Consider the following 15,933-nt stretch of genomic DNA (forward strand, 5'->3'; position numbering starts at 1 on the left):
GACCATTTTTAGAAGATTTTTAGAAGATTTACCACTCGTTGTTTTTCCATTTCTCACGACAGCCCCAACTGTACTCACCATCAAAATTAGTTCTGAAGCTATTTTACTGTACCCCTTTCCATCTTTATGCCTTGCTATGATTTCCTAGCGCTTATCATTAGTCAATTCTTTTGTTTTAACCATTTTAAAACAGTCATGCGCAGTGTCTGAGAACTGTTATCAACTGACCTGTAAGCAACCGGAACCCTGGTGTGCGTTGTGATTGGTTGAAATGTAGCAAAATTAAATGACTGCTTTAGAATGAAATTTCTGATTGGTTGCAATACTATAGCAAGATAAAATGACTGATTAAAAATGAAATTTGAAAATGTGTCAAATACTTTTGCATATAATTTGATTTTTTGTTAATAAATATTTGTCAACTAAGTATATATTCATTTTCGTTTTATGTCTAAATAGATAATATCTGTTCAAAGATTGAGTGTAAATTAACTTGACATTTCTTGAGAAATACGAAAAAAAAACAATGTACCAAATACTTTTGATACCACTATAATATAAAGCTGAACGTCTGTGTGTGTGTCTGGTCACGAATAGGCTCCTATATGGTTGACTATTATAGAAAACTGATCACATATAATGATAAAAGATATATCAAGACACAGGAATGGGTATGTTTGATCTGGCACAATGATGATTCATTAAAATTGTGAGGTCTGCGTACGCGCCTGGTCCACAAAGTATGGAAATAAAAAAATAAAAAAACAAAAACAAACGTTTACAAGTGTTTTTGATATAGATGTACATGATAATACTTTGATAAGTATGTTTTAACTTAAATAGGGATGGTATAATACAATTGTGGGGTCTGCGCTCGGGCGTAGCCTCCATAGAATGGAAATAGGCACAAACTTTAATAAAGACTTTTCATATCTATCTGCGTAAGTATACTTTGATAATTATGTTTCAGTTTGAAGAAATATGGTATAATAAAATTTAGGGGTGTTCGTTCGCCCCTGACCTCCATAGAATGGAAATATGTCACAAAGTTTAACAATGTTTTTTAATATAGATCCACAGAATATTGTGATAAGTGTTTCAGTGTGAACAGATATGGTATAATAAATTATGGGGTTTATCTATTTATTTTTTATATCACCATATATGTTGCTTTGGTTTTGATACCCCCAAATTCGAAGCTATCTCTTTACAGCCCTTCTTTTTCATAACCTATCATACTTTCATAAATCAGAGTCCATTTTCTGTAGGTTGTTTTTGAACCCAGTCAACGACGGGTACTTTTGCTAGTATATATATATATATATATATATATATATATATATATATATATATATATATATATATATATATATATATATATATATATATAATGAGCATTGCTGAAGCAGAACTTCGGATAGTACTGGATGGACCTCCACATGTTAGAACGCGTCCTCATGTAAAAAATTAAACGCCCTCGTCACGACTACTCAATGAATCATGTCAAAAAAACAAAACTATTTTTTTCTGCCCCACGGCGTTGCAAGTTGGTATGCAGTAGCGAGCAAAAAAAAAAAAAAAAAAAAAAAAAAATAATATGCACATTGGCCACTTTCTTAAAATTCTGCTTTACTAAGCACAACTGCACGTTTGTAAATCTGGAATGCAATATTTAATCTGTATTATTTTAATTATTCGGGCTACTTTTCTCATCTTGAGTATTACTCTCACGACGTTTTGACCCATGTAACTCGAGCGCCATTAGGTACAATTGTCTTTCTCTTCACCACAAATGCTCTGATCCTCATTTATCCCCGATTTAAATGAATCGCACCCCCTTAGGAAAGCCCACTTGCTTGATTTGCTAGGGAGACTTACTTTTATCCAGAATTTCTTCCTAAAATGGAAAACTGACATCAAATCTGGAAAAATAGTTTGATCATTCTATAATTCTAGAAGTTATCACATTCCTGAGGCAATCATTTGCTTCATAAGACTCAGATGCATCCTAAGAAGCTGATATATCCGGGGAGGTTCAGTTCAGAGCTCTCTTTCTTGCGAGTACAAAACCACTTTGAAATCTAGTGAGAAAATGATCACTTCTATAGCACTTTCAACAAACTGAATGTTGCTAGCCTCTATCTATTGTATATGTTCATGGTAGATCTTCCATTGAGCTCCTATTCCTCGCCTCCCTCCCTGAAAAAACATTCACTGCAAAGACCTGCCTTTATCAAATACGTATTTATTGAACAAAGTCATGATATATATTATCGGTAATAAGATCCAATGTTAGAAGGATATATAAACTTTACTAACCCTTCATCTTTGCTTGACTTAACAAATTATCATCAACTATTAATTATCAAATCGTCAGCATCAAACAGTGCACGCAATCTCAAGGACAAGATAATAGATGGGCGTCGCTTGGGAAAGTTCGGTTAACAAAGTTAAAACAATTAGACTGAATTAATTGTTTGCGTCTAATTTTGGAACATTTCTTTGTTTTGCGTATTGTCTGCTTTAATCAGTATATTTTATGCTAACACACGCACACACACACACACGCAAACACACACACACACACACACACACACACACACACACACACACACACACACACACACACACACACACACACACACACACACACACACACATATATATATATATATATATAGTTAGTCAGAAAAAGCTTTGAGTAAAAAATATAAAATAAAGAAATAAAGAAATAAAGAATGCCGTTTAAATTCCCGGAAGAAAAACTAAATTTAACCTATCGCAGACTTAGCACCTACATATTCCGACTCCTAAAAAGTTTCTAATTACTAAAAAGAATTCATTTATATAAGGATGAAAAAAAAAGCCTTAACTAAAATTGTTAAATAGAAATAGACTTAGCACTTGCATAAGCCCATTCCTCAAATGTATTCCATTATAAAAGAGAATTTAACTATATAACGACGAAAAAAAAAAGAAAACCTTAACAAAAATGTTGTAAATAGAAAAACGGGAATCCTCAGCTGCTTACCATGTAGCTGTTTTGGAGATTTAAAAACAGGACAGCTGTTAAATATCTGGCTCTCCAATGGATAATACCATTTCCCCAATTAGAAAATATAGAATAAGAGTAATATATAAAAATAAAAGATGAACTATTAATAATATATATAAGTACATTTACAAAAGATTACAAGATCTATTCTGCGACATGTTAATATATACATAGAAATGCTATGGTAATAAAAATGCATAAAAGCTTAAGTACCTTTGGTACCAGAAAGGCAAATAGATAAGAGGAAGGAAAACTAGCTATACACATCTAAAAACCCAATATATATATATATATATATATATATATATATATATATATATATATATATATATATATATATATATATATATACATATATATATATATATATATATATATATATATATATATATATATATATATATATATAAGGTGGCCCACTTAAAAGTAGCCCAAAATGTAGTAGAGAGGAAGAACATTCTTTTATTATGTAAATTACCTGTAGCAGTGTTTAAATTACCTGTAGAATTGTTTAAATTACGTGTAGTGTTATAAAAGATGCTGGCAGTGCTCCCCATTGACATCTATGCATTTCTGAGCACGTTTAACAACGTTTGCAGATACTGTAGATCTTCTCTGGTGATTCTCATGATCGTGTTGGTAATCTTCTCCTTTAATTAGTCTTGATTGTAAGAAGCATTTGCATAAACTTTGTTTTAAAGTCCCCCAAAGACAAAAATCACATGATGACACGTGGTGGCTATACCCCTTGGCTTATTGTTCTCTCTTTCGTAAACATGTCATGAACTCATGTCAGTGATCTGTGAGACGTGTGGAATGTAGCACCATCTTGTTGGAAAAAGAATTGCATTTATCTTTTGACGTCAGTTGGCTGTTAAGAGAAAGATTAGACATGTCGGGCTACTTTTAAGTGGGCCGCTTAATGGGAAAAAATGATTAGAGAAAGCTTATAGAGATCGGGCTACTTTTAAGCGGGTCACCATATATATATATGTATATATATATATATATATATATATATATATATATATATATATATATATATATATAGTTTTTGAAAAAAGAAAAAACAAATGAATTTATAAAATGGTGATCAACGTTTCGTCCCTATTGCAGGGGATATATTCAGGATATTAAAAGGAAAAAGGAAAAATGCAGAAAAAGAAAACGATCATAGACCATACGAAAGTGAAAAAGAAACAGTGTTAAAATCCTATCAATAACGGTAAGGAAACTATAAATATATGTGTATGGGAAGGTTGGGTTATTTAATGTCTGTATATATATATATACACACTTTTAAACATACGTTATTTAAATATCTATGTACAAGCTTTTTTTTTCTAATCTTATTCATTTTGTTTAAATTATTTAAGGAAAAATAGTTTGGGACAAAGTATGAGTTAACCAAGATGAAAAAAAAAGCAAATTCGCTCGAACAAAAGAGCACATTTTTCAATGTCATAAACACACTACATATTTCAAATATTAAGTTCTATATTTTCTTTCAAACCAGTTATCTTTAGAAAGCTTTGAAATAAAGAGGAAACATTTATGAATATACTAGCGGGGGTACCCGGCGTGGCCCGGGCGTTTGTAGGTGTGTGCTGTTAAATAAAAAAAAATGAGGGGGGGGTAGGATCGAACCAGAAATCCTGAGGCGAAGTTTGAAAATAAAATCGGCCAGCCAGAATGAGTTACTGAAAGCTGTTTGAATTTATTTAAGTAAGAACCAAATTGACAGGTGCGCGCACGGAAGTCGTAGAGTAATAGCTATTCAGCAAATATATAACCAATCTAAGCAATTCCGGGGTTTTCCTTTTTATTCATTTTCCATTACGTGAATTATTATTTCCAAAATTATATGATATATCTTGACGAAAGCAGTCTACAAACGCAGTAAAAACAAACATAAACATAAATCGGTTGAGACCAATCTATATAATTATAAAACTCAAATGACCTTGCAACGAGTGATGTAACCCATTTTCCGGTTTACGACATCCGGTTGCGTATGCGCGCATAAACATTAACCCATAATAACGTAAACAAATAAACACAAATCGCTTCTTTTGCAGATTTTGACCTGCGCACTGAAATATTAACGTTATTTCGAAATTATTATTTAACATGGGAAGAGTGGGGGGTGCGACTATTCTTTATTACAATTATACTGTCGCTATTTTCTTACAACTAAACAACTTTAATCCGTTGACAAATATAAGAACAATTGTAGTAAAGCCAAGACTACTACTACTACTACTACTACTACTACTACTACTACTACTACTCTCTATCCGTTCCTTTTCCTTCCTTCCTACCTTCCTTCTTTTAAAATTTTTTGTTTACATTTCTAGATACAAAATAGTTGTGTGAGAACGGTGAATTTGTTGACACATTTACTAATCTGTTTCAATATTAGTTTTATTTTATTTTATTTATTTAGGTTTTATTTTTTTGCTTCAGGTTTAATTAATTTTTTTTTTGACGTCAAGTTTCTATAACTTGGTTGAAGAATTCCAATATGGGCTTTTCATTCTTATATTTCTCATCGGTAGGTTCATGTGTGTTTTTGCTGCTAGATGACTTTCGTCGGCGTTCGATTCGGAGGAAAATCATGTTTAATTTTCGATTTTTGAACGATTATTCGGAAAAATAGGTAACTTTACACGAATAGGGAGGATTATTTTCATGTTTGAGTGATCCGTCCGTGATTTTTCATTTTAATATGCTTTCATAGAAATGTTTCTGTTATGTCAAAAAAAAAAAAAATTTTCCTTACGTCACAATGAATTCCATAGCTAATATAACATACTGACCCAACGGGTCACGAGTAGTCTGGTTTTTATATAAATGCAAAGTTATTCTTGCACATGGTTTCATATTACACTTAAAGAAAACAAAATATACCTGTTATTTAGCAATCAATGATATAGCTATATAATTGTTTTGCTAAAATCTTTTAAAGTGCAACAAAATATACATCACATAAAATAAACTCAACGTAATTTTTGGATTCAATTTAAATTAAATTTTTATATCTTACTTTATAAGGTTTCTAAAAGTGCACTTTGAAAATCGACAATTTTAAATAAAATCTTGTACCTCATTTTTAAACTCATATAAACATTTTGTTGAACCATTTTTTATGTCTTGCGAGAAATGCTTTTCTAAAAAAGAAAAGTGTTTAGAATGAAATAAGGAACGTGTTTCCTTTAATATGTGTTATTCAGTACATAACGAAAAACATTGTGATAAAAATTTAAAACAAGAGAAATGTAAGAGACAGTACATTATGTCCTCGCAAAGCGAAATCGCCTTTTAGGTTAGATAGACAGAATTAGTAGATTTTGTGTCCTAGCGGTTTCAATAACAATCCACAGAAAGCTGTTTCACCATTTAACAAAACATCAGTGTGTCTGAACATAGCGAGTGCATCAACTCCGATATTGAAAATCCGGGCGTCAGTCTTTTACAAACTATGACTATTTTATCCGTTTATTTATTGCAGATTATTATCCCCCATCTTCTAGTTGTTGTTTCACGACGTTTCAGTCAAATTTTCCTTTGGCCTTCGTCAGGTGGTTAACCGCGACGGAATAGGAACGCCGAATCTTCTAAATGCATCCCCAGTAATTACTGCCTTCCATAGTTGTTGTCGTCTCACCACGTAAATTCCAATTAATTAAATAATGTTACCATTTTGTGTTTGATGTGTAAATAGCATAGCAGTCTACAGAAAAGGGTTTTACATAAATGCTCTGTATATTTTAATAACTATTGTATATTTGCCATGATAACTAGTTATTACCTTTAAGAAAGATTTGTATTTTGTTATGAGTGTTAAAACCCGGTTGACCTTCGCCTCTCTACCGCAACTACAACCACCAGAGTTGACTATTTAAATGTAAGAGGTGCTTATGCCGCATTACAATGGGTGTTTCCTTGGGAAATCTTAGTTTCCACAAAGTCAAAACAATTAGACTGAATTCATTGTTTACGTCTATTTCCGAAACATTTCTTTTAGTTTCTTTCAGTATATTTTATAATAATCTATTGTTTTGTCTCTAAGCGCGCGCACACACACACACACACACACACACACACACACACACACACACATGTGTATATATTTAAACATTCACGTATATGTGTGTGTGTTTACGTGTGTGTAATGTGATACACCGAAAAAACCATAAAAGTAAAAAAAAGGAAAGATAGAAAATAAGCTTTCTAGATTTTGTCATTTTGTTATATGTGTTTGTGATCAATTCACAATTTTTTTGTTAATTTTTCCTGTTATCTATATATTAATACGATAGCGCGTGTGTTCTTTTGTGTGCCACGCTTACATCCGGGTCGTGTAATTATTATGTTCTTCTAGTTCGTGTCATAAAAAAAAATTACCAAGAATTTTTCATAAGTTTTGGTTTCGGTTTCAATTATGGCTGAAGGAACTCAGGTTATATATATATATATATATATATATATATATATATATATATATATATATATATATATATATATTTTTTTTTTTTTTTCATGAGTTTTTATTTCGGTTTCGATTCAAGCTAATTCACCAAAGTCATATAGATATATTTTTTTTATATTTGAAATCGCAACTTTATAATATATAAAAATCGATGAAACATTAACTCTATAATAATATATGCGAAATCTGCAAGAATATCATATTTAAGCGTACTTTACAACCGGGCTTTACCGGGCGTTCGTGCTAGCTTAGATAAATACTTTTGCAGTTTTAACAAAAAAGCTACAATAATATCAGAGCGTCTCCATTTACATTGAACATCTACGGAATGCCAACATCAATATATTACATATGAATGAGTCCCCTGTGGAATTTCCACAAGTTCCACTAGTGAATTGATAAATAGTTGTGTGCTGTACATCAAATTATAGCAAAAAAAAAAAAAAAATGTCTCACATACCTCTCCAATGACTTATTTCACAAAACATTGCAGTCCATAGGGAATGAATACACAGCCGCACAGATAAAGTCTTATTCTTATAATAGCAGAGATAAAGATATGATGAAAATTACGAAATAAATATTCCAACGTGATGAAGAAATGAAACAGGAATAAACAAAAAGTATTATATATACACACACATATATTGACATATGTACACACATATATTGACATATGCACACACATATATTGACCAATCTCGAGCACATACGTTGGAGCTTCTCGTGTTTTCCGTCAACTCGTCGGCAGTGCTTCTCTGCCGTAATCGTTTCGCCCGGATTCAAGAAGCTGAATTTTTTATGGTGCAATTTCGTCTCCGGGAAGTGTTGTGGAGCTTCCCCGGCATCCAACCACTGAGCCGAACGTCGCCAATTGTCGTAGAGGATCCACTTCTCATCAATCCGCTCGAGAAATTGTTTTGTTGTACAGAATGAGGGTAGAAGAAACCTAAAAAACGACGATTTTTTTTTAAATATAGTTCAATTCATGCGGCACTCATTTATCCAACTTTTTTGACTTCCCTATTTGTTTTAAATGGCGAACGACTGTTTAGTGGTCGACCTCGAGTTCAACATCAACTTCTAGTGTGGTTTTGCGAGGATCGGCTTCAATTAAGGTTTTCAAATGTTCGTTATAACCGCAGTCGGCTCTCGTCACCATTGCGAAATTTCTTGAACCACCGTTGTACTACACGTTCGTTAATGGTTCCTAGGTAAAACGCATCATTGATATTACGAGCTGTCTCGGTAGCCGTTCGGCTTAGTTTGAGCTGGAACAAGAAAATCGAGCAGATTGGAATTTTGTCCATGCTGTCGAAAAGCCTGCGAAAAAAAAAAAACTGAAGGAAAAGATTGAGAACGGTAACGAATAACACGATTCGATAGAGCTAAAAACGCGCTTCAAAATGATATATATCATGGCTATATATATATAAGTGAATTATTTCAGAAAGCATTCATAAAAGTAACATATATGAGAAAACGATATTGTTTTTGTCCCAACCTTATATATATATATATATATATATATATATATATATATATATATATATATATATATATATATATATATGATTACTTAAGATAATATACGAAGATATACTTTTATGTGTGAATTTTCAGTATTTACTTCAAAAGTGCTCAATACATAGGTAGAGCTAGGTTGTGCCATATATATTTTCATAACTTACTATATATATATATATATATATATATATATATATATATATATATTTATATGCAGCACTGTGAATAACGTACGTATTTTTATTATTATTATTATTGATTTATTTTTACTTTTTAATTTAACATTTAGGTGTGTCCCTTCAGGTGTACTGACCATTATTATCTCAATCTTTCCCATGCTGTAATGCATCCGCAGTTACCGTGTAATTTGAATAGAGCTAAATTAACCAAGAGAGTAATCACCCTTGTTTATTAAGTCGTAGTGAGGAAAACTAATATAGCAATTTAAATTTTTGTCCTTCAAGTATACTGAAAGGAAAAATACAAGAATTTAAATCTGGTTCAGATTGTTTTCCCCTATAAATCTGAATTCTACCACAGTAGCCTTTTACGCTTGAGTGGCATTATTTCTCGCTTGGCTTCCATAAAACTAAAGAAAATATATACATTGTTGGTGGATTTTCATTTTTCTTTAAGTTTAAACAATTAGACTGAATTTATTGTTTTCGTTTATTTTTGATCATTATAGTCTCTAGAAAACAAACGCAAAGGACAAGAGTTTTATGGCTTGGAATAAATTTCCGTATGATAATTTAACGAAAAGAAAACTATAAAAAGTACGTTGAATTCGTTTCATTTGTCCTTAGGCGCCAGTCCTGATTTTTCAATTACTTTTGACAAGACTTATTTTCCGGTTTGAAACCAAATAAGATTTCATAATATGAGAGAAGATTTCAGTTTGTTCTCAGTTATAAATAAATCAGTTGATATGTGTCGTTGAAAGCAATTTTAGAAATTTCTACGTGTTATAAGGCTCCATTAGTTTCTATTATTAAGACACCACAAATATATATATATGTATGTATATATATATATATATATATATATATATATATATATATATATATATATATATATGTATGTATTACAATAGAAAAATGCGAGCATGAAAAGTAATATGGTTAAGCTTAAACATGGAAAAGTAAAGAATTAGTTGTTAAAACTGGAAAAGAAAAGGACAAGATATTCTAGTAAAAAATATAATAAATTCATAACTTAAAATATTGTAGCATTAACAATTGATTATATAATTTTATAAATTGAATAAAATAATTCTTAATGCTGCAATATTTTAAGTTATAAATTTATTACACTTTGTCCTTTTCTTTTCAAGTTTTAACAACTAGTCCTTTACTTTTCCATGTTTAAGCTTAACCATATTACTTTTCATGCTCACATTTTTCTATTGTAATCCATGATTTTTTCAGGCTTTCAATAAATTCACTTGTTCTTGTGTATAATTCCATTCTTATTTTTTGCCCCAATAAACATAACATACATATATGTAATAACAATATACGGCACTCGTTATCTTTCAATAAAATCCTCCCGATTATCATGCTTTCATTTTCTCTGTTTCACTTGTTACTTCTCTTTTCGCGAGAGCGGTGAATTAGTAGCAACAGTAGTCGCTGAAGCGACGTGGTTGCTATGGAAACCAGCCATAAAAAACGTCGTCGAGCTCCTTACGCTTTTTTTTTTACGATTTTGAACACCAGTAAATTCATCATCACTTTTGTTTTACTGAACGAAAATTTAAATTTTATTTTTTTTTCACTATATAGCTGAGAAGGTGATCTATAAACTGTAATAATTGTTAGAAATTTTGTCGAAAAATGAGTGAGCGGTGAAGCTTTAAAGCAGTTCTAAATGACTAAAACTGACACTTAACCATATATTTAAACACGGTAGTGTTTAAATGATACACTTCATAAAATAAAATAGACGTTTTTTGTCTATTAATTCTATTTCCGATCCTTTCTAACTTCCAAATAACAGTCTTCGTTTCTAGCATGAATACGCTGATATAATCGGCATATTTGTCGTAAGTCCTAGTACTTTTCAATCCTTCTGGATTCATCGTCAGAGATAATTCATCCAACTGATTTTGAACAATTTATGTATTTTTTCTCCTTGAATTATAATTTTATTATTTTATTTTTTCATTGGTTAATAATTTTATTCTTTTATTGGTTAATTATTTTATATTTTCACTCGTTATTCATTCATTTATTTATTCGTTCTTCATTTGTTAATTATTTTAATTACTTTTCAAACATTTCAGGATGTTATTAGTATTGACAAAGTTTATTTTATTGGTAGTATGTTTTTAGTTTGTATCAGTAAAGCTTCTCGTATTTCAAGTTTTCGTTTATCATTAGCCTGTTCAAGTATAGATGCGTTGTCAACTAAAATCTTCCTAAATTTGGACATGGGAAAGGAATGTTGATTAGTCAAATAGTTAAATATAACACTGTTTCGGAGCGATATATGATTAATCTCCTCGACAAACAAAATGGTGGTAGTCAAACCTATGTATGTGTTTTCACCTTTATTGTCATAGTTTCCCAAAGAGCATTTGAATTCATATACTAAGTTAGTCTTAATGAAGCAACTCATTCAAAAGGAAGAAGTTATTAGTTATAATCAGGATAGAGGTTTTGAATTTATGATGGTAAATGTTAATTTTATTTTTTTGTTAGGGTCTATAGGGACGTCTCTGGAAGTGGTCCCGGCTCTTCAACGATAATTTATAGTCGCTAGGCACTTCCCCTTTAAAGCAAGCGGTTGATATGACGTCTGTTACGTCTGCTTGACGAGTCTTCTTTTCGAGTTCTCGGCGTTATTAGTGGCAAGGGTTTCATCGTCATTGATTCTTTCTTTAGAATTAATTGTATGGGCTGAACCTTTAGCGCTGGATTAGAACTCTGCATGAAATAATTTTACAAGCATGTTAAAAAAAAAAATACATTCTCTTATTTAAAAATTTAAGGTGTATTTTTAAGAACCTGAGACTTAAACAGGCATGCGACTGTCCTTGCCAAGTTGAACTTTCAAACATTTTGCGACCGACTTGAAGAGTCCAAGTTCCAAATGAATTACAAATCTTACTTCGTGGCAAAAACCAGAGAAAGATATATATATATATATATATATATATATATATATATAAAGAGAGAGAGAGAGAGAGAGAGAGAGAGAGAGAGAGAAAGAAAGAGAGGAGGGGGAAATGACAAATAAATGCATATATTATTATTATTAAATTTCAACAAATTGTTCGGAAGATTTAACCCTTCTATCGAAGCCGATGTCAGCCATATTGATCTGACTTTTTCACATGTCAACTTCGATTGCATAAACAATCTGGCCTGCTGATGTGCATTGACATTTCGAAACGACAACAGTGCTGGCTTGATTTTATTTGTCTACTCCAAGGACAGACAAATATGGCTAGAAGCTTTTAAAAAAGGGTTTATCACTATGTCAAAAACGTTTTTGTAAATAAATAGTAGGCCTCCGTTACTCACCTGTTGCTCAGAATACGTACTCCATAATTAATAATTGTAAGTTCAATAGATTCGGATTTTACCAAGCATATACATATATTCAGGCTCACGCACTGATCTTTTTAAAATTGTTTAATACAACCCAATAGGAGCTGCCAAAACCAAAATTTAGGCAACATCGAATTGCTTTATAACTTCAACTCCGGGGTTTTTCTCAGTGTTTACTCCTGAAGCCTTTTTTTATCAAAGTGGTTATGCTATAAGGCAACGAGGGTTTGAAATTAGGATTTTACCGTCTCCTAGACTTGCCTATATGACTGACAAGTTTCATTTACCTGAATGCAAATAACTGTGTGATAACTGCATGTACGTTAGCTAAGTAGTTAACGACGCAGACCATAAACCTGGGTGTGCCAAGTTCGAATTCAGTTTGAAGCACAAAGACTTTTTTCTAGAATTATTGGATTTAACAGTAAATAATGCGGAAAAAGATTGGATTTAACAGTAAATAATGTGAAAAAGATTCGATATACTGTAAAATAAAACGACTAAACAAAATCACTCGGAAACTACTTAACTGATCATTAGGGCTAGTACAACAGAATATTTATTTCGTTGTTTTGACTCTCGAGTATATATTCGTTGATATATGTTTTTATATAGAGTGATGTGGTTCTCAGTTGATTAACTGTGTCTGTATCGGATATATACTCGAGAGTAAAAAACAATGACAAGAATAATATGTTGTCCTAGCCGTCGTAATAACTACATTTATGTTGGCTAAGTGGTTAACGACATAGGCGGTAAACCTAGGTGTGCCAAGTTCAAACTCAGTTCGTTTCACAGAAACATTTTCATCAAGTCAGCATTTGACCTTGTGTCCAACTTCTTGATTCCGACATAAATAAAATGATTGCGTTTGAAATGCAACCACATTCTCATAATTACAATTTTCTATGATTAATTTGACGTATCGAAAATATTTTAAATCAAAATGTTTAAATGCAGTTTATTTGGCATACATTACGATTTGAAAACAGTTTGTTTATGCCAACGGGCAGATATAACTCGTAAAATCATTATTAACATCAGCCGGCAGCTATTAACCGGTTGTGCTTACAGACGGTCGTGCCAACGGGCATAAACAGTAAAATCAAATTACAATTATTAATAATAATAATAAACTTTACGACGTTTATTACGTTCTTTCGAAAAAGAGAAAAAAAAAAGTATTCACTTTTTAATATATTCTTCTTTATAAATTATTTTTGTTCAAATAATAAAATTTATTCAATATATAAAAAACAAATAAGAATTAATCAAAGTTTCATTTTCGAAATAAATATGCAAGTATCAAGAATCTTCATCGGATGTCGTTCTAGTTTTACAGGCCAAGAGCAGGCTTACGAATTTTTTTTCCGAAAAGATGCGATAAAGAACCGCTAATAAAATCAATTCATGATGATCGTCGGTGCGGCTCGTCTCTAACAAACCGAGGCAGTTGGAGAAATCCCGCGTAGCCTATTGGTTGCCGTGTGTGTGTGTGTGTGTGTGTGTGTGTGTGTGTGTACGTCAGCACTAACCCTATTCGGGTTTAACCGGGTTCCTTCGAAGGAGAAAGTTCCATGGGAGTATGAAGTTCACAAGCGGCCCCCAGTCGCATATATATCCTCGTTAGGGGAGATGACGACGTTAGGTTTTTGCAACCCTTTCAGGGAGATGTCAACGGTGTGGACATACAGCACCCGAAATTCCCAAATTGGTCACCCATTTTAGTAATGACCAGGCTCAACGTTGCTTAACTTCGGTGATCTGACGGGAACTAGTGTGTCAACGTGATTATGTCGCATATTAGTGGTCGCCATGGTGATCGGTTTAAACAAAAATCTGCCGAAAAGACCAACTCATTGCAGTTTTCTACTTAAGCTTATTATTTTCATGGCATGTACTTGACTGAAATCCAATCTATGGTTTACCCTTACCAAACTTTCACAAAAAACACTCGACTAGCTATAACCACTAAAAAGGATTCCCCCCACTCGCTATCTGTGCCTAAATCTAAATGCAGACCCCATGAACAAAGCTTCTTTTCTAGAACTGTCCGCCTATGGAACACTGTTCCGCTGTCCTGCTTCCCAGTTGAATACAACATAACCTTCAAATTCAATGTAATCAAATTTTTGTTGAGCTGTTCCCTTAAATAATGAAATTCTACCCAATTTACACCATTAACGATTACTACACTACTACTTATCCTCGAGTGGTATTCGGGCCTTGACAAGTGGTGACATCCAAGTAAGACAAAGTTGTTAGTTACTTTATCTTTTTTTTTTGTTTAGCAGCATTTATCATTCTTTCTAGAAAGATATCGGGTACTACAAGAGGGACACTGTAAAGATTGCCAACGTCTAAATGAAAGTTGTTCTCTGGAACGAACTGGATTCGAACTTGGCACATCCAGGTTATTAGTCCGTATCGTTAACCATTCGACCACTTTCACCCTTTATTATTTGGCAAGGAATATAAAAACTTACTTTTCCTCATTCCAAAGAATAGCTTTTATCTTCAGAGGAAAGTCGTAAGCAAAATGATATTCATAGGCAGGTTATAGATGTTGCTTTTGTAGTTTTCAATTTATGTGCTAATAAATTGAAAACTACAAATTATGAAGGGATTCATAGTTGTATGAAAGTTGATAATAATGTAGAAATATATGGGTTAAAAGTAATAGATGGGTCAAAAGATTATTCCAAATGAAATTCAGACTCGATAAAAAAAAATTCTCCATCCAGCTTAATCTATCTCGAATATCAAGCTTTATTATCTGGTTAGGATTGTCTTATAAATATTAATATTTGTCTTACGCTTACAGAATTATTCAATTTGTAAACTTGAAAAAATCTGAATTTTTGAACATTTAATCTTTCTCCCCCCCCCTCTCCCCCTTTCTCGCTATCTCTCTCCCCCTCCCCCTCTCTCTCTCTCTCTCTATATATATATATATAAGTGAAATTGTCTGTCCGTGTGTGTCTGTGTATGTGTGTATTTCCCTACCAAACTACTCTGTCAATTTTCAGTCTACAGACTCGAGATTTGACATAAGGAGTATTGAGATTTGGAAAAATCTTTGTAATCGGTTTTCGGTCAGACAAGGAGTAAAAGTTCAATGATTTGACCTTTGAAAACTCTACCAAATACCTTTGCTAATTTTGGATCTAAACACTTGAAATTTTAGATGTAGGTTACTTGGACATGGATCAAACTTTTTGATTTGATTTGAGCCCCAAAAAATAAATGTTAAGGGGTCAAAATTGGGGTTAAAGTTTTTAAATTTTACATAAAGGGTATTCAGA

The 15,933-nt window shown here is 32.1% G+C and overlaps 1 protein-coding gene and 1 pseudogene across 1 annotated transcript in view; one reads left to right on the top strand and one right to left on the bottom strand.

The window, feature by feature from the left end:
• The window catches only part of LOC145265475 (uncharacterized), a 164,043-nt gene that overhangs the window by 105,387 nt on the left and 42,723 nt on the right, over positions 1 to 15,933 (top strand). The gene's annotated exons all lie outside the window — the stretch shown is intronic.
• On the bottom strand, positions 14,314 to 14,432 carry LOC145265780 (5S ribosomal RNA; annotated as a pseudogene).

The sequence above is a fragment of the Euprymna scolopes genome, chromosome 40 (genome assembly GCF_053919585.1).
Source record: "Euprymna scolopes isolate OS-2025 chromosome 40, ASM5391958v1, whole genome shotgun sequence".
Lineage (NCBI taxonomy): Eukaryota > Metazoa > Mollusca > Cephalopoda > Sepiida > Sepiolidae > Euprymna > Euprymna scolopes.